This window comes from Pan troglodytes, chromosome 5 (genome assembly GCF_028858775.2).
Source record: "Pan troglodytes isolate AG18354 chromosome 5, NHGRI_mPanTro3-v2.0_pri, whole genome shotgun sequence".
Lineage (NCBI taxonomy): Eukaryota > Metazoa > Chordata > Mammalia > Primates > Hominidae > Pan > Pan troglodytes.
In genome coordinates this window covers 95,689,165-95,715,222 of record NC_072403.2, presented here as the reverse complement: position 1 = coordinate 95,715,222, position 26,058 = coordinate 95,689,165, and the positions used below count along the sequence as shown (strand labels likewise).

The 26,058-nt window shown below is 36.4% G+C and overlaps 1 protein-coding gene and 1 long non-coding RNA gene across 32 annotated transcripts in view; both read left to right on the top strand.

The window, feature by feature from the left end:
- SNAP91 (synaptosome associated protein 91) overlaps positions 1–26,058 on the top strand; it is a 157,725-nt gene that overhangs the window by 17,200 nt on the left and 114,467 nt on the right. The window lies entirely within an intron of this gene.
- On the top strand, positions 524–19,969 carry LOC107975213 (uncharacterized). The gene is made up of 3 exons (XR_001718563.4): positions 524–1,997; positions 5,994–6,089; positions 19,821–19,969. It is a non-coding gene; the product is annotated as an uncharacterized LOC107975213 (long non-coding RNA).

Genomic DNA, 26,058 nt, shown 5'->3' with positions numbered 1-26,058 from the left:
AAACTTCAATCTTTAATTACTCTATAAATTATCGTTATTAGAGGAAAGAGCCTTTCAGAATCTAATAGTTCTTTTCGTAGGTATCTTTCAGGTACTGTAAGCAGAATAGATATGTACAAAGAGCTCAGCCTCAGCTGCTCTGGGCTTATCTCTGACATCTGCTTGAGAGATGATAGTTTATTCTGGGAAGATAAGAGAAGAGAATGGGGCAATTATGCCTTCACTGTACTGTTTCATAATTTATTTGTTGATAAGTGTTGTAATTATCAAAATATAACTTATACTTTATTAAAATCCTCTCCTAAAATCAAATACAAATGACTTTGGAGTGTCTGTTATGGCTTTCCTTTATTAGTATAGATTGTTGAGACTTGATAGGTTTGGACTTAGCATTTTTTAGATATTACTTTACACTTTTCAAATATTTAGGTTTTTGTTAAAGAAGATTATTGTTTCTTTAAGAAAATAATGGTGGTTGTCCATTGAAGTGTTCCAGATACATGGAAAGCAATAAAGAAAAACATATATGGAGTGACTTTATTATTGGACCTGGGTTCTTCGTGGTCAGCATCGTATACTATTCTTAGGTTGGAGCTGAAGACGTAAATGCCAACAAGGAGACACTAAATATATTTGCATTGAGCACTAATAAATTGCCATTGAGGAACAATTTGTAAAATATTTAGAAAAAGAGTTGATCTAGTAGGGAAGTTAATTAGAAAATGACCATCAGTAGTTGTGGTGAATCTCAATATACATTGTATATACTAATAGTGAAATATATTTGGACTTTGACCATTTTAGTACTAATGAAAAGGTAGGCAAGACTGAGTAGAACCATATAACAGAATTTAGTTAGTAAATAAGGTTACTGATATTCATTGTTTGGATTGAAGATGTTTTGAAAAACTGTTAGTGGATAATTTAATCATTTTAAATTTTACATTTAAGAGTTTAGTCCTTATAGCTAACAGTAAGCTATGTAATTGTGGTTAAGAATTTATAACATTTAATAAACTAATTTACCAGGTACAATATAATTTTAGGGAGGCTATAATTCATAGAGCTTGTCAAAATCTTAAGTGGGTCATCATTAAGAGCTATCTTATTTTTAAACATTTCATATGTGTTGTTATGTATTTCCTAAAATTGCTACAATTAGCCAGGCTCTATTTAAGAGTGTGAAAAGGGCAAATGTCTACCTTGACTTAGAGGTACCATTTTTGAGTTAAACTTCATCAGTAGCAAAGCATTAGACTTGAAATGCATAAGAAATTCAATATTAGCAATTTCTACATCATAGTGTGATTATGTATACCAAATTTTGCATATCTTATCTAAAATGGTGTTATAGTGTAGTTTAACTAATTTTCCTTATATTTTATGAAAGTCATTAAAAATATTTATGCCTTTCTTACACTAATTAAGTAATAATTTTTAGACTGCTATTTAGTACAGGAACTAATCTAATACTGCCCATCTCATTTTTCTTATATGTGAAGAGTTAAAAATGGAAAGGTCCTAGAGCATGAGATATACAAGCAGAAATTGCCCATTATAAGACTTACCTCTCTCTTGTGAGCTAAAGATTCATTATTCCTGTTTCAAAATTTATTCCTATGGAAATGCATCCGATTTTAGTAGGCTTTCTCTTTCTTTAGAGGTACGTTAGTCAAAATGGATATACCAACCAAACAAAACGCTTGTTCAGTGTATCTGTTGCTTTAGCAGAGAGTTGAGTATTTTCTTATTAATGTGTAACTGAGCTGCATTGTTTTCGTAGACCTACAAACCTTCTTTCAACAAGTGCTTCCTAATTTTGAGATCTGAAAGTATGTTCCAGCATCTTTTGAGTCATACAACCAAAGTATGAGGAGATCACAAGTCTTTTAAAAAGTTGTGCTAAAGGAGAAATACTTCAGAAGTATGTTACATTTGTTTTGGATCACAGTATTATTTATTTCTCAAGAAGAGATTTGTTCATCATAGTAGTATTAGTAAGTATTCCCTGAAAAAAATTCAAATATTCAAATTAAGTTATTGCTTTCGTAACCATAATCATTAGGAAAACTCTCAAATGTGATGCTCACTTTTATCCTGTGTTTATACAAATGTACTTGAGAGGATTTTTATATTCAACAAAAGTGCAAACAAGATTTTAACTCATTGTTCAGCAAAAGGGTCGAATAGGAAAAAATCAAGATTAGTAAAAATGTTTTAATTTATAAAATGAGAAAAACTAAATGATGAGAAATAGAAAGGAAATAAAAGGAAAAAATGAGACAATTATAGTAATATACTTAAGATGAAATTTTATATCTTGAGAAAAAGGTAAAGAGTTAAATGTCAAAATAGAATGTGTAAGAAAAGAAAGGAATGCAAGACTGCTAACATGAAGAAATAAAATGTTTGGAAACAAATTTTTGGCATGGATTAATAGAAAATTATAAGGATATTACCATATTCACAATCTTTGAGGAGTGATGTCAAAAATTATTTAATGAATTTTTTTCTAAATGCGTGTCCTCATTCTTTTCTTTACTGTCTTCTCTTTTGATTTTTGTACTTAGATTATGGAATGAAGGGAGAACCATCATACTGAATTTGAATTAATTTTTACTAGGTATTTTTATATTTATCTCAAAATTATTTGGAGGTTTTCATTTTTAGTGCTTATCTTGTGTTCATTTTTACTAGTAGTCTACCACTTTTTACCTTTTTTTGTATGAGTAAAATATATTAAATTTCATTTGTCATAGCTATATTCAACTAATTTTTACTAGAGACCATAGTATATTCTCCTAGGTGTTAGTTTTCTTGCTTTTATGATTTTATAATTTGTTGTGAAAGCAAAAACAGAATTTTTAATTTTGAGGGATTAATTGGATGACAGTTTGAACACTGTGCTATGTAGTCTCATAGACATGTTATAAAGACCTCAGTATACTCAAGTATGAAGAGATAGCTGACAGTTCACGAATCATGATGGCTGCTCTGTTATCAAGCTGTTTTGGCCTGCCACCAGCTTCCCTTTCTTTGGGTGGTCTTAAATGTCTTTGTCCCTAATGTTGCAGATGGGATAGCAGAAGGTTTCCTAAGCCCCACTCTGAGCCATGATGGGTGGCACACCTGATGGCGAAAGATCTTAGAGCATAGACACCCTTGCTCCTTCTAAGCAACACTTAATTTCATTGGGGGTTGGGGGTATAGGTAAACAGAGGGTCTTCCACGAACTTACCACTTAGTGAGATGATGTAGGAAAACAGAAAAGACACGGCAGCCTCTAGTGGGAGCCTTATAGCAGAGACATATAAGCAAACTAATAATAACATGCCATTATAAGTGCTATCGTGGTGGTATGACTGATATGTTTTGAAAGCACAGAGGTGGAAATGGCAAATTTTGCCTGAAGATAGTCAGGAAAGGCTTTTTAGAAATGGTGATGTTCACTTTGGGAGGCCGAAGTGGGTGGATCACAAGGTCAAGAGACCAAAGCCATCCTGGCCAACATGGTGAAACCCCGTCTGTACCAAAAATAAAAAAATTTAGCTGGGTGTGATAACATATGTCTGTAGTCCCAGCTCCTCAGGAGGCTGAGGCAGGAGAATCGCTTGAACCTGGGATGTGGCGGCTGCAGTGAGCCGAGATTGCACCACTGCACTCCAGCCTGGCAACAGAGCAAGACTCAATCTCAAAAAAAAAAAAAAAAAAAATGATGTTTGGCTGAGTATTGAGGGACAAATAGGAGTTTTCCAGACAAAGAAGCATGACTAGACATGGCATATTTTGTATACAGTAAAAAGAGAGGAAGGTTGGGGCTTTGTAGAAAGAATCACTGATGTCAGCCCTAAGTTTTATTTTATTAAGCAGTGAGAAGCCAATGCAGAGTTTCAAACAGGAGAGTTCCATTATTACTTTTATGTTTTACAAATATACACTGGTTATGTAGAAGATGGCTTCATTAGAGCAAAAGGAGACTAGATAAAAAGATATTAGGGTGAGTCAAGTCAGAATAAGAGCCTGAATAAGGAAATAACCAAGGGAATAAAATGGAGAGACTAGATTTGAAAGGAAATTCTGATGCAGAGGCTATGGGGTCATATATGAAATGTAAGGGGGAGAGATAAGAGACCAGAGAAACCTATATTTTAATCTTGGCCCATAATGGAGTCAACCTCCATGGGTTTGAAAATATTTTTAGATATCTCACGCTCAACACATCCAGGATTGAACCCTTGTCTTCCATGTCCCTCAACCTATCTTATCTCAGTCATCCACCTCTCAGTAGATAACAACTGCATCTATTCAGTTGCTCAAGCCAAAATTTTGAAGTTGCTTGACTCCTTTATTTCTCTCCTACCCCCATTTCCTTCAGTCAGTCAGGAAAATTAGTTGGCTCTACCTGTCTGCAAAATAAATATAAATCCTACAATCTCCTCTGCCCCTGCTAGTCCCAGTTTTCATCATCTCTTACCAGGACGACTGTGATGGCTGCCTGATTCTGCTTCTGTCCTTCTCCTGTTCCCAACAAAGTACTCCTAACACAGTAGTTGGAGTAATCCTTTCAAACATATTTCCAGTCATGGCACTGCTATGCTAGTAACCCCCATTTCACTCAGCCAAACTTTCAAAGGGTTTATAATGGCCTTTCCAAATACCTGGATAAGTGAATGAGTGAAGTGGCCTCTGCCCGAGATGAGCTTACACTGGAGAGGGAGAAAAAGGAATATATGTAAAAAGAAAATCATATTATTAATTATTTTTAAGTTATTGGACACACCGTGATACAAGTATAGTTTAGAAATTCCAAACCACTTATATTTTAGTTGAATTTCAGGTGAATTTCATCACAAACATATGGCCCATTTAGGATATTATTATTCTTATATCCTGAAGGACATGAAATAATTTGCTGCTAATTTTTTCTTAAAACAATGTTTTCATTTTCGCCATATTAGGTAAGAATAACTAAAACCATACAGTAAGCATAAGTTCATTTGAAGTGACTGATATTTTACCACAAATCCTCCTGAACACCTCACTCTATCTATATTACAAGAACTCATCAAACCCAAGTATGAGATTATCAGCAGGCTAAACGGTTAACAGCTAGGTTGCATGAAGCATAGGGTACCTGGCTAACTGTAATCAAATAAGTCATGTTAAGTCCTGTATTATGTCCATTTCTCAGTATCAAAACTTAATAAACTTGAGCTTTATGAAGGACTTACATTTTTATATAAAAATTATTATCCAAGAAAACCAAAACCTAAGTAGCATAACTTTCAGGCCCATCAACACAAAAAGGCATTATTGTTAATTAGCAAGAGTGTACAGTTAACACACTGGTAACAGTGCCTGTCTTTTTTCCTAATAGGCTTTATAGAAGTTGGCATTCATCTTGTCCTTACTCAGTTGTACTCTCATGGGAAACAGCAGTAAAGAAAAGTTTGATTATGGTCTACTAATTGAAATTAGAATTGGTAAATTTAGTGTCATCCATTGAATCATTCTGTTAATCCAAATGGATATAATCATTGGCATAAAAGATGTTTAAGCTGCTGTGTATTACACTTGAAATTTAGCTGAGCCACCTAAAGCACTAGATAATATAAAAGTATGAAAGTGATTATTTTCCAATATAGTGGCCTGTGCCCAAATTGGGCCCTAAATTTCAGTAATTTATTAGCTGAATTAGTCACCAAAGACCTACTAGCCACAGTTTAAAGCACAAATCTTTATAAGTGCTTTGAACAAAAGAGACTCTTCCTTAATGTTTAAATTTGAATAAAACTCCTTACACTCTACCCTTGATTTGTTGTTAAATACCTCTGTAGCCAGTAACTCTTAAAAAACTAAGTAGTGAATTTTATTGAGAGTTATATAAATATTATCAGCTTATTCAGATGAGCATTTCATGTCACCAAAATAGTGCTTAACTAAGTAACCAACTATTACCTGTGAGGGTTCATCTAATTTCGTATGTTTTGCAGGCCCGGTGCAGGAAGAACTCAAGTAAAAGGCAAGAAAAAAAAAAAAACAGTGTTGATTGTGGGATATTAAGGAAGGCTAGAATTTAAGCAACTGAGGTAAAAGCAGAGTATGTTCCAGGTTCACAACAAACATTTAATCAGTGTCTACTGTGCATCTACTGGTGTAGAAGCTTGGGGTACCTTAATGAACCAAACAGCTGAAAATGCTTTCCTTGTAGAGCTTACATGTGAGGTAAGGATAAGAGAATCAAAAAGAAATAAACAAAAAGGTAAGTCAATTGGGTAATATGTTAAAGGTGAAAAAAAAAGACCTATTTTTTTAAAAAGATGGAAGCACAGATATGGGAATGCATTCGGTAGAGCGTTGAATGTGAGATAAAGATGACTGGATTTTCTTTGTAGGTGATTGGCTATTGAAATTATCTGGAGCAAAAGAATGATCAGCTCAAAGAGTTGTTTTGAGAACCTCAGTTTTGTTTAATGCACAAAGGATTGGAGAGATGGGAAATCTACTTGATAGACTGTCTTAGAAGTCCCGAAGCAGGTTCTGCAAGGTTGGTAGGAGGTGGTTATAGGGAAAAGGTTAGAGTTGAAGACATGAAGAAGTTCATACCACTTAGTATGGTGTCAACATAGGAAAAGGCAAGGGTCAAAGATAACAGAGGTTCATACCCTAGTTTTGCCCCATAGAATTATTAAAGAAGAAATTAAACAGTGTATTATAGTCTTACAACCTGCTGAAATTAGCGATTATTCTTATGTTTTCCTGACTTTAGTTATTTTTAATGACAATGGGATGGATGTTTTCTGACAAGGAAAGCCGAAGTATTTATTATTTCCTTATTTTTCTCTCTTAGTCTGTGCCAAACAACACAGCAGGCATTGTTCCTGCTACTTCTAGCTTTTTGCCAGAAGCAGGATTTTTTCCATTATGGAAGGAGGCCTGGACCCCTGAACTGTCAGGTGTTGCTATATTTAGGGGTGGCACAGAGGGAGTTTTCCCCAGCCAGCAATTACACTCTGAGGGTGTGACCTGGCAACTGTGTTAACGTGGGGTATATTCTGACCATTCCTTTAACTTTCTTAAAGCATAAATACTGGGACTGTGGTATCCAATCATAATTCTTGTCTTGTTTAGACACTGAGGGACAAGTTTTGCTTCTTTTTCTAACAGGAACTTAGATCCGTAAAGGAGTATGTTCTTTAAAGAGAATTTTAACAAGGTCTATGCCCATATTGAATATTCTCCTCCCTTTTTTGCTACTTGTTGGTTTTCTTCTAGGAAAGAGGCACAGATCTTGGTGTTGTAACTCATTTTAAGAATAATTGTCATGGCTTTCTCCCTCCATCTGTTCTTTTGAAAAAATGGAGTCATTGCAGCATGGTTCTAGGGTTTCTTGTAACTGTGATTAATGTCAATGTGATATTAAATAGTTTCTGATTTTTAAAAAAATAACAGAGCTCCAAGACTTGGAGCAACTATTACAGGTTTTTAAGATAAGGAAAAAGGAGCATTAATTATGGTTCTCTCAAAAAAGACTTGTTTCATATCCACTATATTTCAGGAATTTTGCTGGTGAAGCAAAGCTTGCATTCTAGTAAAGTGCACAGATATGTGAATAAATCTTCATGATATTGTGAGACGAGCTATAAAGGTGTATACAGAGTGTGACAAAAAGGACTTTGTTTGGCAAGGTCCAAGGAAGCTTGCAAAGGAGGTATTATATGAGCATCTAGGATGAATTGGAGCCCACTCATGGACAGGTGGAAGAAGAAAATGCCAGGCCAGGGGAATAGCATATGCAAACACATACAGTTGTGAAAGAGCATGGGGGCTTCTTGTTTGCAAGCAGGTTGTGTGTTGTGTGTGAAGAAGTAGCAGGAAGTAATGGAAGGTGGGTGGCAGGAGGTCTGTGTCAGCTTTTCCCAACCCATGTTCCTCATCTGAACCATAGAATTCAGAGCATGATTTGAGTGAATATTTTCTTAATTTTTTCAATGATGGTATTTAATGCCAGTCCAGATGCATGAAAGAGAAGTTAACTTCTTACATATAATGACTGCTTTAGGGTATTGGGAAACCCAGGTTGAAGGGGACTAGATTGTATGAAACTATTCATTTCATCAGACATAATCGCATTTGTATTTAGAACTATACTTTTGAGAGCTGATTAAAAATAGAAGGAGAAAAATGGCAGGGAAACAAAGGTATGAGGCAATTGTGATAGTGATCCTCACAGAAGATAGTTCGAAGATTATTAACACAGAGCAGGGAAACTGTTCCAGAGATTTGTAGGAGGTAGTATCTGTGTGGTGTGGTGGTTGACTGAATGTGGAAAACAAGAAAAAAGACAAGGATGATGCTGAGCTAGAAAGCCAAGGGGCCTTTGTGGATGGTGGTACCATTATCTGAGCTAGGCAAAGTCGGTTTGAAAAGAAGGTAATGATTTCCATTTTTGTCTTACTGATCCATCTTAGACTATCCAGGTCTACTAGAAGTATGGGCATGGAAGAGACTGATTAATGTGTTAGTCCATTTTGAGTTACTATCAAGGAATACCTGAGGCTGGATGATTTATAAAGAAAAGAAGTTTATTTGACTCATGGTTCTGCAGGTTGTACAAGAAGTGTGGCGCCAGCACCTGCTTCTGGTCGGGACCTCTGGAAGCATTTACTTGTGGTAGAAAGCAAAGGGGGAGCAGGCATGTCACATGGCAAGAGAGGGAGCAAGAGAGGGGAGGAGATGCCAGGCTCTTTTTAACAATCAGATCTCCCATTAACTAATAGAGAAAGAATTCACTCATTACCGTGAGGACAGCACCAAGCCATTCACGAGTGATCCACCCCCAAGGCCCAAACACCTTCCATTAGGCCCGACCTCCAACATTGGAGATCAAATTTCAACATGATAGTTGGAGAGAAGAAATATCAAAACTATATCACTTACTAAGAGAGTCTTGACTAAGAACAGAAGACGACTGAGGAAATCATCTTAGGCACACCCATTATTTAAGAGATTGGGGGAAGAAGGAAGGGCCAGTAATGAAGACTGAGAAGGAAAGACAGAGATAAGAAAAAGGCCAGAAAAGGGTGGTTTTCCCAAATCCCAGGAAATATGACTTTTAAAAACTAGGTCAGGATTGACACACAGAATAGGGTGGAAACTGGAGAGTGCCCATTGGTTTTGGCATTTTAGAGGACACAGCTGACCCTGGAGGAGATTAGGAAGCATGATGGGGTTGATGGTCATATGGTAGAGGCTTCCAGAGGCTAGCTGGTTATAATGATGTCCAAAGTCTTGAGTGAAGAAATGGAGACAAAGAGAAGGTGTGAGATTAGGGAATCTAGAGTATAATACAGGCATAAGAGAGGGATCTTATGTTTCCTTTTCCTCAAAAAAAGAGGCTAATTTAAAGGGAATTGAACAATGAGAACACATGGACACAGGAAGGGGAACATCACACTGTGGGGACTGTTGTGGGGTGGGGGGAGGGGGGAGGGATACCATTAGGAGATATACCTAATGCTAAATGACAAGTTAATGGGTGCAGCACACCAGCATGGCACATGTGTACATATGTAACTAACCTGCACATTGTGCACATGTACCCTAAAACTTAAAGTATAATAATAATAAAATAAAAAAATTTAAAAAAAGATGTACTTAGAAGATACAGTGGACAGGGTATAATAGAAAGAATAAAGAAATAAAGAGATAGGCCAGGTGCAGTGGCTCAAGCCTATAATCCCAGCACTTTGGGAGGCTGAGGTAGGCAGATTGCTTGAGCCCAGGAGTTCAAGACCAGCTTGGGCAACATGGCGAAACTCCATCTCTACAAACAAACAAACAACAAACACACAAACAAAAACACAAAAATTAGCTAGGTGTGGTGGCATGTGTCTGAGGTCCCAGCTACTCAGTTGGAAGCTAAGGTCAGAGGATCTCTTGAGCCCAAGAGGTTGAGGCTTCAGTGAGCCATGATTGTACCACTGTACTCCAGCCTGCACAACAGAGCGAGACCCTGTCTCAAGGAAAAAAAAAAAAAAAAAGAATTAAAGAATAATGACAGAGTAGACAGAAGAAAGCCTGCTGCAGGAATGAGAGCCCAGAATATGGTGTGGCCTTAGGAAGGAGGAAGGACTCTTTTTTCTCCAGGATTGGAGAGAGAAAACAGTGGACCATCATGTCACCAAATGGAAGTGAGGTCCAGAGGGTATCAGGAGAATTCAAGGAAGCTTTCATTAACCTGTGACTTAAAGAAACATTGCTGTGTGCTTATTGCTCCCCATTCTGTTACTTGATAATGGGTCCTCTGTGACCCATAGTTTCAAATTTAACCTCATATGGAGTTTAAACTGTTTTTCAGTCCAGGATTTTTGCCACCATTTGTCATTCTAGAACACTTGGGGGAATGGTAGACCAAGATTGGTCATCTTTTGTACAGCTTATTATGTCCAGAGTTGATATGGATTGACAGATACCCCTCTCATCTCTCTTTCTCTCTCAACCCTTGCTCTCATAGAGCACTGCTGCTCAAAGTATACATCCCTTTAGTTACCTATATTTTATAGTATTCTGTACCTCCAGTAAATACAGTTCTTTTCTTTTTCTTGCTTGTTTTTCCCTTGATGTTTTCTAACTTTTTTTTTCTGAGCTGGCTAGTAATCTTTGTCATGTTGTAAACTATAGATGAATCTTCTGTGGATTTTTGTATATGTACCATTGGTCTTTATCTTGAGGATCTAAACAAATGAAGGAAAAGAGTTGAAGAGAAATGTAGGAAATAGACATCTCTCTCTTTGGACAGCAGGGCTTTAGAAAAGCTCTGAGGTTGTGTGTGTTGTTCCACAGGGCCTAGAGAGATAGAAAACCTCCTCAGAAGCAGTGACTGCTCCTGGTGAAAATCAAAGTTCAGGCCAATGCTATCTGGGGACCTTAGGAGAAGAAGGAGGCAGCCAGGATAGGAAAGTTTGATAGGATTTTGTGGGAACCTACAATTGCTTCAGAAATTATTAGGTTGAGTTATATAAAATTGCTGATGATGTTAACCATTTTTGACTGACAAAAATGGTAATTTCATATAATTCAACCTAGTGATTCTAAGATATACTTTTGAATCATAACCCCTTCAAAAGCTAGGGACTCCTATGCTTGATTATGTGTGAGAGTCCCTTTTCTGTAAATCTTTTTTTGGTTATAATTGTAAGCACTATGCACACATATTAGGTTCTTACAGACTGTTACTCATGCAGCATGGTCATTTGGCCACAACCAAAACTAGGTAAGTATTGATCACAAGCTGGGACAGTTTCCCCGGGGTCCTACTGCAGCCCAACTTCAATCCCTGAGATCTCCAAATTCTTACTCTAGGCAAACAGTTCTCAACAGTCTACAACAATGTCTGGACATGCTTTTGATTGTCTTGGAGGGAAGGGGGATTCTATTGGCATCTTGTGGGTGGTGGTTAGGGATGCTGCTAAACATCGTCAATACACAAGACATCCCCTCATAATGAAGAATTTTCTGGCCCAAAATATCAGTAGTGCCAAGGCTAAGAAACTTGTTCTAGACTGAGCACTAGAGAACTCAAGAAAATACCCGCAAACTTGTATATCATCCTTTTTAGTGCTATGCAAAATTTATAAAGAGAAGAGCAGAACTAAGAAGAATTAAGTTTGGAGAAGATATAATAGAATAAAACAGATTGCCTAAATATCCTACAGTTGTGAAGCTGCCTGTCTGGTGAACATGCTCAGAGCACTTAGATTTGGATAGTTTTAAAAAAGAGTTGGGTCATCAGAGAGTGAGTTTTCGATGGAATGTGACAGTGCCAAATTTTTTCTACTGCTTGAGTGAAAGGAAATGAAAACAAGAACAGAAGTTATAGAATAGGGTAAGAGGGACGTTGCCATACAGAAAGTAAAAATTTTAAACCTTACTTATTCCTTTTGAATTGAATAATTGATGTGTCTACTACTATGGTTACTGAGGTGGGTAACATTTTTGGGTACGAATAGTGGTATAGGTATGAAAGGGGGGGAAGTAATATGATAAACTCTTTAATCCTAAATTTTTAAACTTGTTTGAGAGAGGTCTAGCCTTTTATTTGGCATAAATTATCTGGGTGACCCAGAAGGTTCTGTAAATATATTTGACCGAGTTGCTTTTAGCTCTGAGAGCTATAAAGAGATATTAAGAGGTGTCCTTATAAAGAGCTGTTAATAATTGAGTATATGAAGCATTATCTGTGCTATGGGAAAGATAGCTGTATTCTCATTTAGCTTAACTTTTTGAAAAAAAATGTAAGTGGACATGAGTAGTATATAATTTTGTGTTGCTGATTGTGAACACTGAAGCTTTTTAAATCTTAGAAATCACTTTATTCTAGAACTATATTCTGATTAATATTTAAGTTCTCCAGGTAGCTCTCCAAGCCTGAAGTGCATTGAAGCCTAGGGCTGAACTACTTGAAGAAACTAATCGTTGTTACAGTGTTTTAAGGATTAAAAACATAAAGTTCTATTTGGGGGTGTCAGAAAGATCTTTCCTCGCGACCCCAGGCTATAGTGGAACTAGGAACTTCATTCATTTTTCTACCTGTTGGATAGAAGAGAATGGAACGGATTGGCCTGGTCAAGGATCTCAGCTCTGCAGAGCCTTGTAGAAAAAGAAGAGATAGGGATGGGGCCTGGGGCTTCAGGGGTAGACCTACTGAAAGATTTGCCTTTCTGCTGCTGTCGACTTTTATTTCTAAATTTCTGACCAGTCTTCATTTCTCCCCACAATTTACTTATCAGCAAATGTAGTCTCAGCAACTTCTCTTCAGTGTTTTTAAAGAAGTGTAAAAACCATTTTTTAAAAAACTAGTTTTCCCTCTTCTTTTTTTCCCCTAGGAATTAAGGATATTTATGGAGGGGAAGCTTAAATTCACGTGTCCCTGAGTATCTATGGTGGATTGATTCCAGGACTCCCTGTGGATACCAAATTCTGTGGAAGCTCAAGTGCCTGATATAAAATGTAGTGTTTGTATATAACGTGTGAACATTCTCCTGTGTGCTTTAAGTCATCCCTGGATTACTTATAATACCTAATACAATGGGAATGCTATATAGATAGTTGTTATCCTATATTGGTTTTCTATTTGTATTTTTTTAATTGTTGTATTTTGTGTGTGTGTGTGTGGTGGTTTTCTTTTCAAATATTTTCCATCTGAGTTTGGTTGAATCTGAGGATGTGGACCTTGTGGATACAGAAGGCCAGCTGTATTTTTTTTTCATTTCACTTAGATATTATTTCTTTCTTTTTACTTAAATCCTGCAGTAAAGTAAAATGATGTACTGAGAACTAAAGTTGTATTCCTTGGTACTTCCGAGAGAAAACAGACTTGGATTTTTATTGGATGATTCCTCCTAGGAAGTAAGATGAGGGCGATCAAGAATAATAACAGTAAGGCTTTGGTAAGGCCAAAGAGGTGGGATAATGCTGGGAGATGGTGCCAAGGATTCTCAATAGGGGAGGAGCAGGAGTGGAAGTTAGAAGGTTAGATCCAGTGCTGTGATAACCTTGGAATGAAAAATAGAAAAGAATTTGAGAGACATCTTAGAGATTAGGTTATAGATACAGCAAAGGAGAAAAGTCCCAAATGCCTGCAGCAGCCGTTGCCATTTCTGAACTATTTATTTTTAGGAAACATAAGTTTCACGTGTGTGGGTAGGCAGCTTGATTGGAACAGAAAACTGATGCCTTGTGTCTGCTTTTTGAGTCCCATTTATGAAACGCTGTTTTTTTTTTATGGCTCGAGAGCACTCTACCAGGAAGTATTGAATATAAGGAGTTAAATAAGGATAAAATAGCTATTCTTTTCTGAGGATAGAGTAGGAAGTGATGGGTTGTGGTTAGAGCATGAGGGTTAGATATTTTTAAAAGATGTTCAGGGCTGATCAATCAGTGTTGGGAGATGGTAAGTTAACCAATATGGTAAATTCTTCTCTAGAGACACCTAAAATACTGTTTTGGAGATAATTTGAATGTAAACTCCTGAAGTTTATTTTTAGTTCAAGATTCTTTGAAAAAGAAAAAACCTCAAGGCTGTCATGTAAATAGGACATGTGTTAATTTACCTGACATACTTGAAGACTAGACATGGTAATTGATCATTGTGTGGCAGTAGCAGGAAATCAGTAACCCAAGCTGCTCATATCTTCTAAAATCTCCCTAGCAACAAAGTCAGCAAAGGCCATCCTTCCAGCAATTACTGCCAGCTTAGAGAACTGGCTTGAGATCCTTTGTGGATTGCCCAGAACACCAAGATCTTCTGTTTCAGTAGTCTGTTACAAATGGTCATCTTCCACCTCTATAGAATGATCTGTGTTTTTACTTATCCTTTTAAAGTTCTATTCCTGTAAATTTCTGATTCTTAAAGCACAGAGTTCTTTTGAGAATCCCATGACAATTTATGAGAAAACACTCAATAGAGGATAAAATATAAAAGCAATGTAGTATTACAGCTGGCATGCATGTATTATTTCTACCTCACAGAAAACTGTAGGATAAGGAAATTGAATTACTTGCTTAAGGTCACATTGTTAATGCCACAACAAGCTGTGCACAAACCCTAAAAGACAAAAATATAAATTTCCAGTTTTTGTCTAAATAATTTTCTACTACCCTAACGATTGACAATATTTGGCACACGGGCAGCTTCTCTCCACCATCCCCTTCTGAAGTAATAGTGGTGCATGGCCCTAGTTTCAGACTCATGCACATGGTTGGCAATTTTGCTGGCTCTTTGGAGCTCTGTGAGTTCATGGTGTTACATTCATGGTCATTATCTCCTCTACTCTAACTGGTCAGAAGAATCATAATCAGTAATTTATAATGTTCATTTTGAAGTGTTGCTGATGCCTGTACCTCAGACTGGTCTACATTGAGAGCATTTTAGGGTATAGCTTGCCAGTGATTCTGAAATGACTGACATAACTCTGAGGGTACCCCCTTACCTGCTCTGTAGAAAGTAGACATCCCTTTGGATGTGTCTCAAACATTGCACAAGGCATGGGGTCTCCTGTGGTTGGGAATGAAGTCAAGGAAGAGAGTGACAACTAGGTGGAAGTGGGTGGAAAGAGAAACATGAACTAGTTACAAGCACGGCTCACCTACAGTGTTTTTCTTTCCTTTTTCCAGAGAGTGTACAAGAGGTATTTTGTCCAGTTGTTCAGGGGCTGCAAGCTTATCATTCTTTGTTCCTTTTGGTATCTAATGTCCTCTTCCCCACATCAAATCTATCAGCTATTCCTCTTGGCTCTGCCTTTGGAATATCCAGAATCCTACCTTTTGTTTTCCCGCTTCTATCCCATTGCCACACTAATATAAGCTTATTAACACCACTCACCTGAACTATTGAAATAACCTCTTTTATTTGTCTCCCTGACTCCCCTTTCCTCACCCAGTCTTTGCTCCATATAGCCACCATAATAATTCTTCAAAATAAAACTTGACTCACAATACTCCCCTGACCAAAACCCTCTAGCAGCTTCCCATTACATTTTGAATGAAATATCAAGTCCCTTCTGTGACCTATAATGCTATAATGCACATAGTTTCTGGAACCTGGTCAGTTCTCTGTCCACCACTCTGTCCCTTGCTTGCTCTTCTCCAGTCACACTGGCTTTCTGGTTCTTTCTTGAATCCATCAGGCATGCCCTTGCCTTAGGACCTTTGCTTTTGCTGCTTTCCTCTGCCTGGAATGTTCCTTCCCAAGATGACTGAATCGCTGGCTTTCTCACTACATTTAGACCACTTTAAATTTCATTTCCTTGGGGAGGCCTTTTCTGATCACCCTATCTGAAGCAGTATCCTCTATCTATTTCTCTTCTTAGTTTTTTATTTTTCATAACATTATCTGTGCTCGACATTGTATGTCTAGTTGTCTGCGTGTTTCCTCCATTAGAATGTGTGCTCCATGAAGGCAGACACTGTCTGTTTTGTTCACTGCTATTATATCTAGATGATAGATAGAACAGTGCCTGGCACATAGTAGGCACTAAATAAAAATGTGTTAATGAATTAATATATTAATCAACAAAGTATGTCACATTCTTTTTTTTTTTTTGAGATAGGGTCTTGCTCTGTTGCCCAAGTTGGAGTGCAGTGAGGCAATCATAGTTCATTGTAACCTTGAATTACTGGGCTCAAGTGATCTTCCCACCTCAGCCTCCCAGCAGCTAGGACTTTTTGTAGAGATGATGATATCTAGCCATTTTGCCCAGTCTGGTCTCGAACTCCTGGCCTCAAGCAATCTTCCTGCCATGGCCAAATCTTTTTTGACATTGGCAGCCAAAGGGTGAATCTAATTATAACTCTGTGTGTGTGTTGTGTGTGTGTGTGTGTGTGTGTGTGTGTGTTCCTTCAGGTGTATCAGGCTCTGTGCTATATACTTTGCTTGCATTACCTAGTATAGTAAAACAGCTGTCAGGTAGGTGCTATTATTATCTCCTTTATGGTAATAAAGAAATGGAGGTTAAGAGAGGCAACTTTGCTCAAGTTCACACAGTATTAAATAATATAAGGTAATTGAACTAGGTCTCCTCTGGCTCCAAAATCTTAACTCAATAACTGTGATATATGCTGCATTTCCTAATTTTGAATCTGCCAAAATCCTACTGGGGAACAAATAGTGTAAGAGAATTTTTCTAGCATTTATTTCCACAGAGGACTACAAAAAATTACAAAGTATATATATTTTCTTCAAAATGAAAGAAGTTACTGAAATAGTTTAGAAACTAGATTACATTAAAGTTCACATGTTAATGAAGAAATACAAGTATTTATTCAGGTATATCAACTAAAGTAAATAATGTTACATTGAAGTTCACATGTTAATATAAAAATACAAGTATTTATTCAGCTGTATCAACTAAAGTAAATAATGTATTTTAAAGCTCACATTATCTTTCTATTTAAAGCATTTATTTGAGGAAGGATATCTGTTGTTAAATTCTACAAATAAAATTTATTGTATTAGGCATATTTATAAGCTGCTCCCCTTTATCTCTATAAGCTTAGAAGGTGTCTATTCTTTTCTTACTTGCCCTATTCATCCATTGTCTACAGTTAGCAATTAAAGGTTATCACTTCTTATTCTTGTTTTCCCCTCCTTTATTCTCATTTATGCCATTCTCAGCACCTCCCCTTCAGGTATCCCTCCCACCTAAACCATCAGTAGGACGTTTCATTTGACAATGGAGAGCCCCTCTAGCTCAGTCTCGCCTAGACTTGCACAGTTCACCCAATACCTCTCCTTAGCCTCCCTTCTTCTGGGAAGTGCATGAAATGTCCAATATCCTCTTTAGATTCCTGTTCTGATGATTTCCCTGTCTTTCCCATGTTACCTCAGAACTTCCATATGCATAATTTATATTTTATAAAATTGTTTCATATTGTTAGGTCTTCATTCCGCATGGGAAAAAGATAGCCCCTTTCTCCTTTCCAAAATATAACCCATTAAATATCTGTAACCAACTCACCTGAAACTGAACTTAGAAAGGGCTCTTATCCCACAGGAAGACACTACTAGAATTTTGAACATTCTTTGAAAGCATAGAAGCCTTGAGATTTTGAGGAGCAGTAAGATACTCAGAGAAACTTAGAGCTGGAAGATACTTGAGAGGCCATAGGTCTGGTTCCTTTTCTTTGGTGTTTTGTTGTAGCTTGTATTACTTAGCATGCATTTGGTTGCAAGTAACAGAATACCCCAACTAAGGACAAAACAATAAAATTATTTATTATCTTTCTTTTTTTTTGAGATGGAATCTCGCTCTGTCGCCCGGGCTGGAGTGCAGTGGCACTATCTCCACTCACAGCAACCTCTGCCTCCCTGGTTCAAGCGATTCTCCTGCCTCAGCCTCCCAAGTAGCTGGGATTACAGGTGCCCACCACTGTGCCTGGCTAACTTTTTTGTATTTTTAGTAGAGACAGGGTTTCACCAGGTTGGCCAGGCTGAGGTCAGGTTTCAAACTCCCGACCTCAAGTGATCCACCTGCCTCGGCCTCGCAAAGTGCTGGGATTATAGGCGTGAGCCACCACAACTGGCCTACTGTCTTTCTTAACAAGAAGTTCCCAGCAAGGGTACTTCCAGGGTTTGATTTTCAGTTAAAAACAAAACAAAACAAACAAACAAACAAACAAAAAACATGATTCAGACCCAGGTGCTTTCTATAACTCCCATCTGTTATCTTCAACTTATAGATGAAGTCTGTCCTCCTGTTGAGATGGCCATGACATCACATGCATACACAACTACATTCTTGATGGAGAAGAGACATGTTTCCATTCTGTTTATTATATTAATAACAACTGTTTATTATGAAAGAAAAAGTCTTCCCAAGTGACCTCAGCAGACTGCTGCTTACATATCTAGCTACAAGGGAAGCCTGGATTGCACCTGTCTGGCATTTTGGCCTTTCTGATGGGCAGAGACGGGATGGGGGCAGGATTCTGCTGGCAAAGCAGAGGGAAGGAATAGCTGTTGGTGAGGCAATGTTAATGTCTGTCATTTGTGCTGAACCCAAGAAGAAAAGCGTCTGAATCATCTGTATCACTTTTTCGTATTGTCCGGATAGCAACAATTTATTTCTGTTTACAAATGTTTGCAAGTTTGAACTCTTTGATTGTTGTTAACTAGAAGGGAGGGATCAAGGAAGTGAGGGAGGTACAATGGATATTAGTTTGCAGGGGCTACCAAAACATCATAGACTAGATGCCTATAAACAACAGAAATTTGGTTCTCACAGTTCTGGAGATAGGAAGTCCAGCATAGTCAGGTTTTGGTGAGGGGTCTCTTCTGTACTGCACACTGCTGACTTCTCATTGTGCCCTTGCATGGTGGAAAGAACTAGTATGCTCTCTGGGGACTCTCTTATAAGATATTAATCCCATTCATGAGGCCTCTACTCTCATGACATAATCATCTCCCACAGTCTTCCTCTCCTAATACCATTACATTGGGGGTAGATTTCAACATATGAATTTGGCTGAGGGGACACAAATATTCAGTCCATAACAGAAAGGGAAGAAGGAAGGAATGAGATGTAAATTTAAAAGAATTACAATGAATAATCTTGCATATATATATAAGCTTGTCCATGTGGCAAATATTCTGAGCTATTATTATGTGACAGGAATATTTTAAAACTGCATTTTAGTGTGACCTTGGACTTTGGTCTATAGTTTCTCATTTCTCTTTGTGGAAGCTCAAGTTTACATGATGATTATAAAATAAAAGAATGACCAATTTTTATTCCCCTTTCTGACATTTGTGCAAAGGAAAATTGCTGTACTAGTGGGGTTTTACAGAGTCATATAATTAAACTTAGGGAGAGATTTTAAAATGGAATAGAGGATACTTTCCTAAATTAGGCTGCTGATAAAAGTATACATAACAATGAAATAGAAAGTAACTCTTTCTAATTTGTTGATTCACTTATGTCTAGTAAGAGTTATTGAAAGAATTGGCCTATAATATCTACTATTAATTTTAGTATGAAAGTATTTTAGATTCAGGCATATGACAAGCCAGTTACAGCCATCTTTCATTTACTAAGTGTCTTTTATACATGAAGACCTGTGGTAGGTACTAGGGATCCATAAATACAGATATGGCCCCCTTATTACCTGTTAGACCTTGAGCTCCAGTCGGGGAGAGACCTATGTAGACTAACAATGATAATTCTGTGTAATAAGGACTACAGTAGAGTCATATAGGGTGATAATTACCACAAATGACAGTGTTCATCACATAAAATAGTTAATATTATCCTTATTTCTAGGTGAAAAAAAAATGGAGCTGCAGAGTGGTCAAATTAACTTGTCCATAAGTCGCAGAGTGAGATTGTGAACTAGGCCTCTTGCCCCCAGTCCCATGTCCTTTGCCTTACTTGCATGGAAGAGAAAATCAAAGCCTCTCTTCTATTTGAAGGTAATATCAGAAAAGACTTCATGGAGAATATTGTATTTGAGATTGATCTTGAGAGATGAGCTCTCTATAGGGTGAAGGCAGAGACGTTCTAGGCAATGAGAATAGCATGTAAAGGTATCATAATTTTGTTGGCAAAATTTGTAGCAGAGAAAAGATTAGTAAGGTAGCTGAGTCTTCTGATGAGAGGCCGTATACTCAAAATATAAGGTATAAAGTACATACTTCAGACATTTATATTTTATTAAATGGACAGCAGTAGGCCCCAGGGGGTTTTGAGCAAGTGACAGCTATGATCAGAAGGGCACACATGGGTAATTAATTTTTCACAAAAGTATCTAGTTGTGCTGGAGATGACTCAGAGAAGAGTTTATAGAGCAGTCCAAGCAACAGATAACAAGGGCCCTGTCATACACAGCTGTCTTTTCCTAGGATTTAAGTGATTGACAATCTCATATAGTAGTGGGAAAAGAAGTATGTGACCACAAATTTGAGAACTATTTATATTTGTTGCTATTTTCTTGTTTTAGTGAACAATTACTTATATCTCCTGAAAGTTAAAGTTGTCTTTTTACTTATACCTATTTCCTTCATTCTCTTGTTTATGAAAATCTCACCTTAGAGAGATTTAATTAAGATTAATTTTCAATTGCTTCAAACTACCAAAAAGAGAGACTGATACTTTGTGGCAAGATGGGGTAACAAGTAGCAGAGTGAGATTGTCTTTATTTTCACTCATGCCTGAGACAACCAAAACACTGGACAAAAGCATATTAAATAAGTGTTGTCAGTATATTGAACACCAGGCAAAGTAAAACTGAATTTATCACAAGTGACATGATCATACATGCAGAAAATGTGATGGATTCTACCAAAAAGAACTGATAATGAAGTTTAGCAGAGTTTCAGAATACAAGATCAAGATACAGAAATCATTTATATTTCTCAATATTGGCAAGAACATTTGGATGCTGAAATGAAAAATAAATATCCCCATATCTTGAAGAGTATAAAACATTAGGAATGCATCTGGCAAAATATATGTAAGACTAATGTACTGAAAAGAACAAAACATTGCTGAGAGAAATTAAAGACCAAAATAAATAGACAGACCATGTACATGGATTGTAAAACTCAATATTGTTAAGATGCCAGTTTACCCCAAATTGATCTATAGGGTCAACATAATCCCATTCAAAATCCCAGAAGCCTTTTTTGTTGTTGTTAAAGTTGATAAGCTCAGTCTAAAACTCATACGGAAATACAAAGGACCTAAAAGAGCCACAAACCATTTTGAACAAAATATAATAAACTTGAAGGGCTAACACTATCTGATTTTATGAATTATGATAAATTTATAGTAATCAAGATAGTGTGGTATTGGTATAAAGACAGACAAATAGATCAACAGAACAGAATAAAGAGTCCTAAAAGAGACTCAAAGATTTGTGGTCCATTTATTTTTGACAAAGATGCAAAGGCAATTCAGTGGAGAAAGAATAGTTTTTTTCAGCAAATGGCGTTGGAAAAATTTGATATCCATATGCAGAAAAGTGAAACATCCATACCTCATGCCATTTATAAAAACTAACAATGTATTATTGACCTAAGTGTACGTACAACCCTAAAACTATAAAATGTGTAGAAGAAACGTAGAAAATCTTTGTGACCTTGGATTAAGCAAAGATTTCTTAAAAGAAAACCTCCATAAATAGGACTTCATTATAATTAAAATTTTCTGTTCTTTCAAAGACACTGTTAAGAAAATGAAAAGAGAAGCCATAGACTTAGAGGAAATATTTGCAAGTCACATGTATGATAGAGGACTTGATCCAGAATAACTCAATAATAAAGTAATCCAATAAAAATAGGAAAAGAATGTATACCAATGGCAAATAAACAAATGAAAAGCTCGTGACATAAATGTTTAACACCATTATAGTCGTTAGGGAAATGCAAAGAAAAACCACCGAGAGATATCACAACATACCTGTTATAATAGAAAAAAAAAAAAAAGGACCATATCAAGTCTTAGCAGAGATGTAGAGCAACTAGAATGCTCATACACTGCTGGTGGTAATGTAACATGGTGGAAATGCCATCAGGCAAGAAAGTAGTTTCCTAAAATTAAATGTTTGAACTTGGGAAGATATATCTGGTGTCTTTTTGGTAGTTTGAAAAACAGCTTTCTGAAAGCAGTTCCCTAAAATTAAATGTTTACTTAAAAATGACTCAACTATTCTACTTCTAGAAAATTACCCAAGAGAAATGAAGGCATATGTCCGTATAAATAGATATATGTAAATGTTCATAGCAGCTTTATTTTTAATCACCAAAAACTGGAATCACCCTTAATTGTTCATCAACAGGTGAATGAATAAATAATTTTTGTACGTTCATATAATTGAATACACCTCTACAATAAAAAGGAATGAATTATTGATACATTCAATAACATGGATAAATCTCAAAGTAATTAGCTAACTGAAAGAATCCAGACATTCCCTCTCAAGAAAAAAGTTTTATTCCCTTCACATAAAATTTAGAATATGCAAACTAATTTATATTGACTGAAAGCAAATTGGTGGTTGCTAAGGGACAGCAGGAGAAGAGAAAGAGGAATTTTTAAAGGGTATGGGGAAACTGTTGGAGGTGATGGATATGTTCATTATCTTATTTTTGGTGATGGTTTTATGAGTGTATAGGTTTGTCAAAACTTATCAAATAGTACACTTTACATATGTGCAATTCTAATGTCAACTATACTTCAATAAAGCTGTTTCATAAACTACCAAAAAGATACCAGATATATCTTCCCAAGTTCAAATAAAACTTAGAATTCTAAGAAACTGATACATGACCTATACATAGCATTTAGATCTCACAATTTTTAAGAATTTTTTCTGTGTGTTTATATCTATACTTTATTTTTTAAATTCTTTAAATGAAAATTATCTTTTTGGTGAGAGAGTAGAGCAGTAGAAACTTATGTAATAACTACTTATGAGAGCATTTGGAACAATGACTATGGAAAAACACTTTAAAGTTAAGTATGTGCATACCCTACAACCTAGCAATTCTCTTTCTAGGTATACAGATGGCCATGACCTATGATGGTTCGACCTTTGAGTTTTCAGCTTTACAGTGGTGTGAAACAATTCTGTTTTTCACGTTCAGTACAGTATTCAATAAATTACATGACATATTCAACACTTTATTATAAAATAGGCTTTGTGTTTGATGACTTTGCCCAACTATAGGCTAATGTCAGTGTTCTCAGCACATTTAAGGTAGGCTAAGCTAAGCTATGATGTCCTGTAGGATCGGTGTGTTAAGTGCATTTTCAACTTAATAATATTTTCAATTCACAGTGGGTGTATAAGATATTACCCACAATAAGTCAAGGAGTGTCTATAGATGAAGAATAGTTGCTCTCAAACTGGTCTCAAGACTCTTTTGTACTCTTAAATTACTAAGGAACTGAAAAAGCTTTTGTGTATGTGAGATATTTACTATATTAAAAATTACTCGTCACTTACATTAGGTACATCTCCTAATGCTATCCCTCCCCCTTTCCCTACACCACAACAGGCCCCGGTGTGTGATGTTCCCCTTCCTGTGTCCAAGTGTTCTTATTGTTCAATTCCCACCTATGAGTGAGAACATGCGGTGTTTGGTTTTTTGTTCTTGCGATAGTTTGCTGAGAATGATGGTTTCCAGCTTCATCCATGTCCCTACAAAGGACATGAACTCATCATTTTTTATGGCTGCATAGTATTCCATGGTGTATATGTGCCACATTTTCTTAATCCAGTCTATCACTGATGGACATTCGGGTTGGTTCCAAGTCTTTGCTATTGTGAATATTGCTGCAATAAACATACGTATGCATGTGTCTTTATAGCAGCATGATTTATAATCCTTTGGGTATATACCCAGTAATGGGATGGCTGGGTCAAATGGTATTTCTAGTTCCAGATCCTTGAGAAATTGCCACACTGTCTTCCACAATGGTTGAACTAGTTTACAGTCCCACCAACAGTGTAAAAGTGTTCCTATTTCTCCACATCCTCTCCAGCACCTGTTGTTTCCTGACTTTTTAATGATCACCATTCTAACTGGTGTGAGATGGTATCTCATTTGCTTTTGATTTGCATTTCTCTGATGGCCAGTAATGATGAGCATTTTTTCATGTGTCTGTTGGCTGCATAAATGTCTTCTTTTGAGAAGTGTCTGTTCATATCCTTTGCCCACTTGTTGATGGGGTTGTTTGTTTTTTTCTTGTAAATTTGTTTGAGTTCTTTGTAGATTCTGGATATTAGCCCTTTGTCAGATGAGTAGATTGCAAAAATTTTCTCCCATTCTGTAGGTTGCCTGTCCACTCTGATGGTAGTTTCTTTTGCTGTGCAGAAGCTCTTTAGTTTAATTAGATCCCATTTGTCAATTTTGGCTTTTGTTGCCATTGCTTTTGTTGTTTTAGACATGAAGTCCTTGCCCATGCATATACCTAATGTAAATGACGAGTTAATGGGTGCAGCACACCAACATGCCACATATATACGTATGTAACAAACCTGCACGTTGTACACATGTACCCTAGAACTTAAAGTATAATAAAAAAATATATAAAAATCAAAATAAAAATTACAACTGGAACAGTTTTTTAAAATTCACTTTTAAATAACAATAATAAATCTGTTAACATGTTACATATAAACGTGTTAATACAAATAATACTTTTAGGGGAAATGATAGTTTTCAAAAAAAAGCAGTGAAAAGAGTATTATCATTTTACATTTTTATAAATCTTTTTAATTTCTTGCTCAATAAAAGACCAGCATTTATATCTGTTTCTGTAATCAACCTGTTTGCATATATTATTTTAGTTAGAGTGTGTGAAGAAAATCTGGCCTCATAAAGATATTCAGTTAGAAAAATGAGAACTGTTTTAATAACCTTTTCAGAAAATTGTGAATATTCTTTGATACTACACTACAATTCTCCAAGTTGTAGTTTCTTAAGTTTAAATTGCAACCTTGACTCTGAAACTGTATCAGTGAACTTTTTATCTTCTGTTACGTTTAAATGCATTGGTCTATACCGTACTTTGAATGCATTTTTTTACCCATGCGTTATTTTGTAATGTTATGCGCTAGTCATTTGGAAAATATTGGTTCACTGAGTTATTTACACCTTCCAAATGTTGACTCATTTGATTATTTTAGCTAAAGTATGTCTTTTATACATTTTGCTCAATAAATATTGTACACAGTGCTCTGCAAAGTGTTGTATGTGAAACAGACATTACTGCTTTTAAGGAGCTGTGATATGGTAGAAATTATGACAAATATACATCTATTCTGAACACCCAGCAGGAACAAAGTGCCTCACGTTTTAAAGCACAGGAAGGCCACATGGGACTGCATTTGAAAGGGGCCAGGAAAGATTTCCTGAAGGATGAGTAAAAGTCCAATAAAGGAAAATATTGAGAGAAGGGTGTTGATGGGAAGGGGATGATGACAGAAATTTAAAATCAGTATAAATTAAGAAATAAGCCTGCCTTGATCCACTTATAATTCGGAACAGTTATTGATATCCTTTAGTCTAAGGAGTTTAGATATTTTTCAGTGATAGAATATCAATTTTTAAAAACATTTATTGTGAAGAGAAATGCAATGCATAAAATGTATAGTTTAATGATTACTGAGTGTGGATTTGGAGTAAGAAGAATACACGTGCATGTTTGTTGCAAGTGCATGTTTGTTGCATGGGATTGCCTAGGAACTGGGTATCACATGCAGGTCTCTGCAAGATAAGTGTGGACTGTAACAGAAGTCATGCAGTGTCTGCTGTCCTGAAGAGGTCATCCTGTACTGTTGGAAGTACTTAAGTCTGTACTGTCCCGCTGTGGCTTAGCTTCTGTTCCTTAGCACATGATCTTTGGTTGTCCCAGCTGACTCTTTGACAGCATTAACTGCTTTTCTGAATGCTGGGCATTCAGAAAACATATAAACAGGTTTATATGTTCCAAGTTTGAAATGAATTTTTGTATGTAATTGTTAATATCATTGATTAATATCTTCTTTTTCATA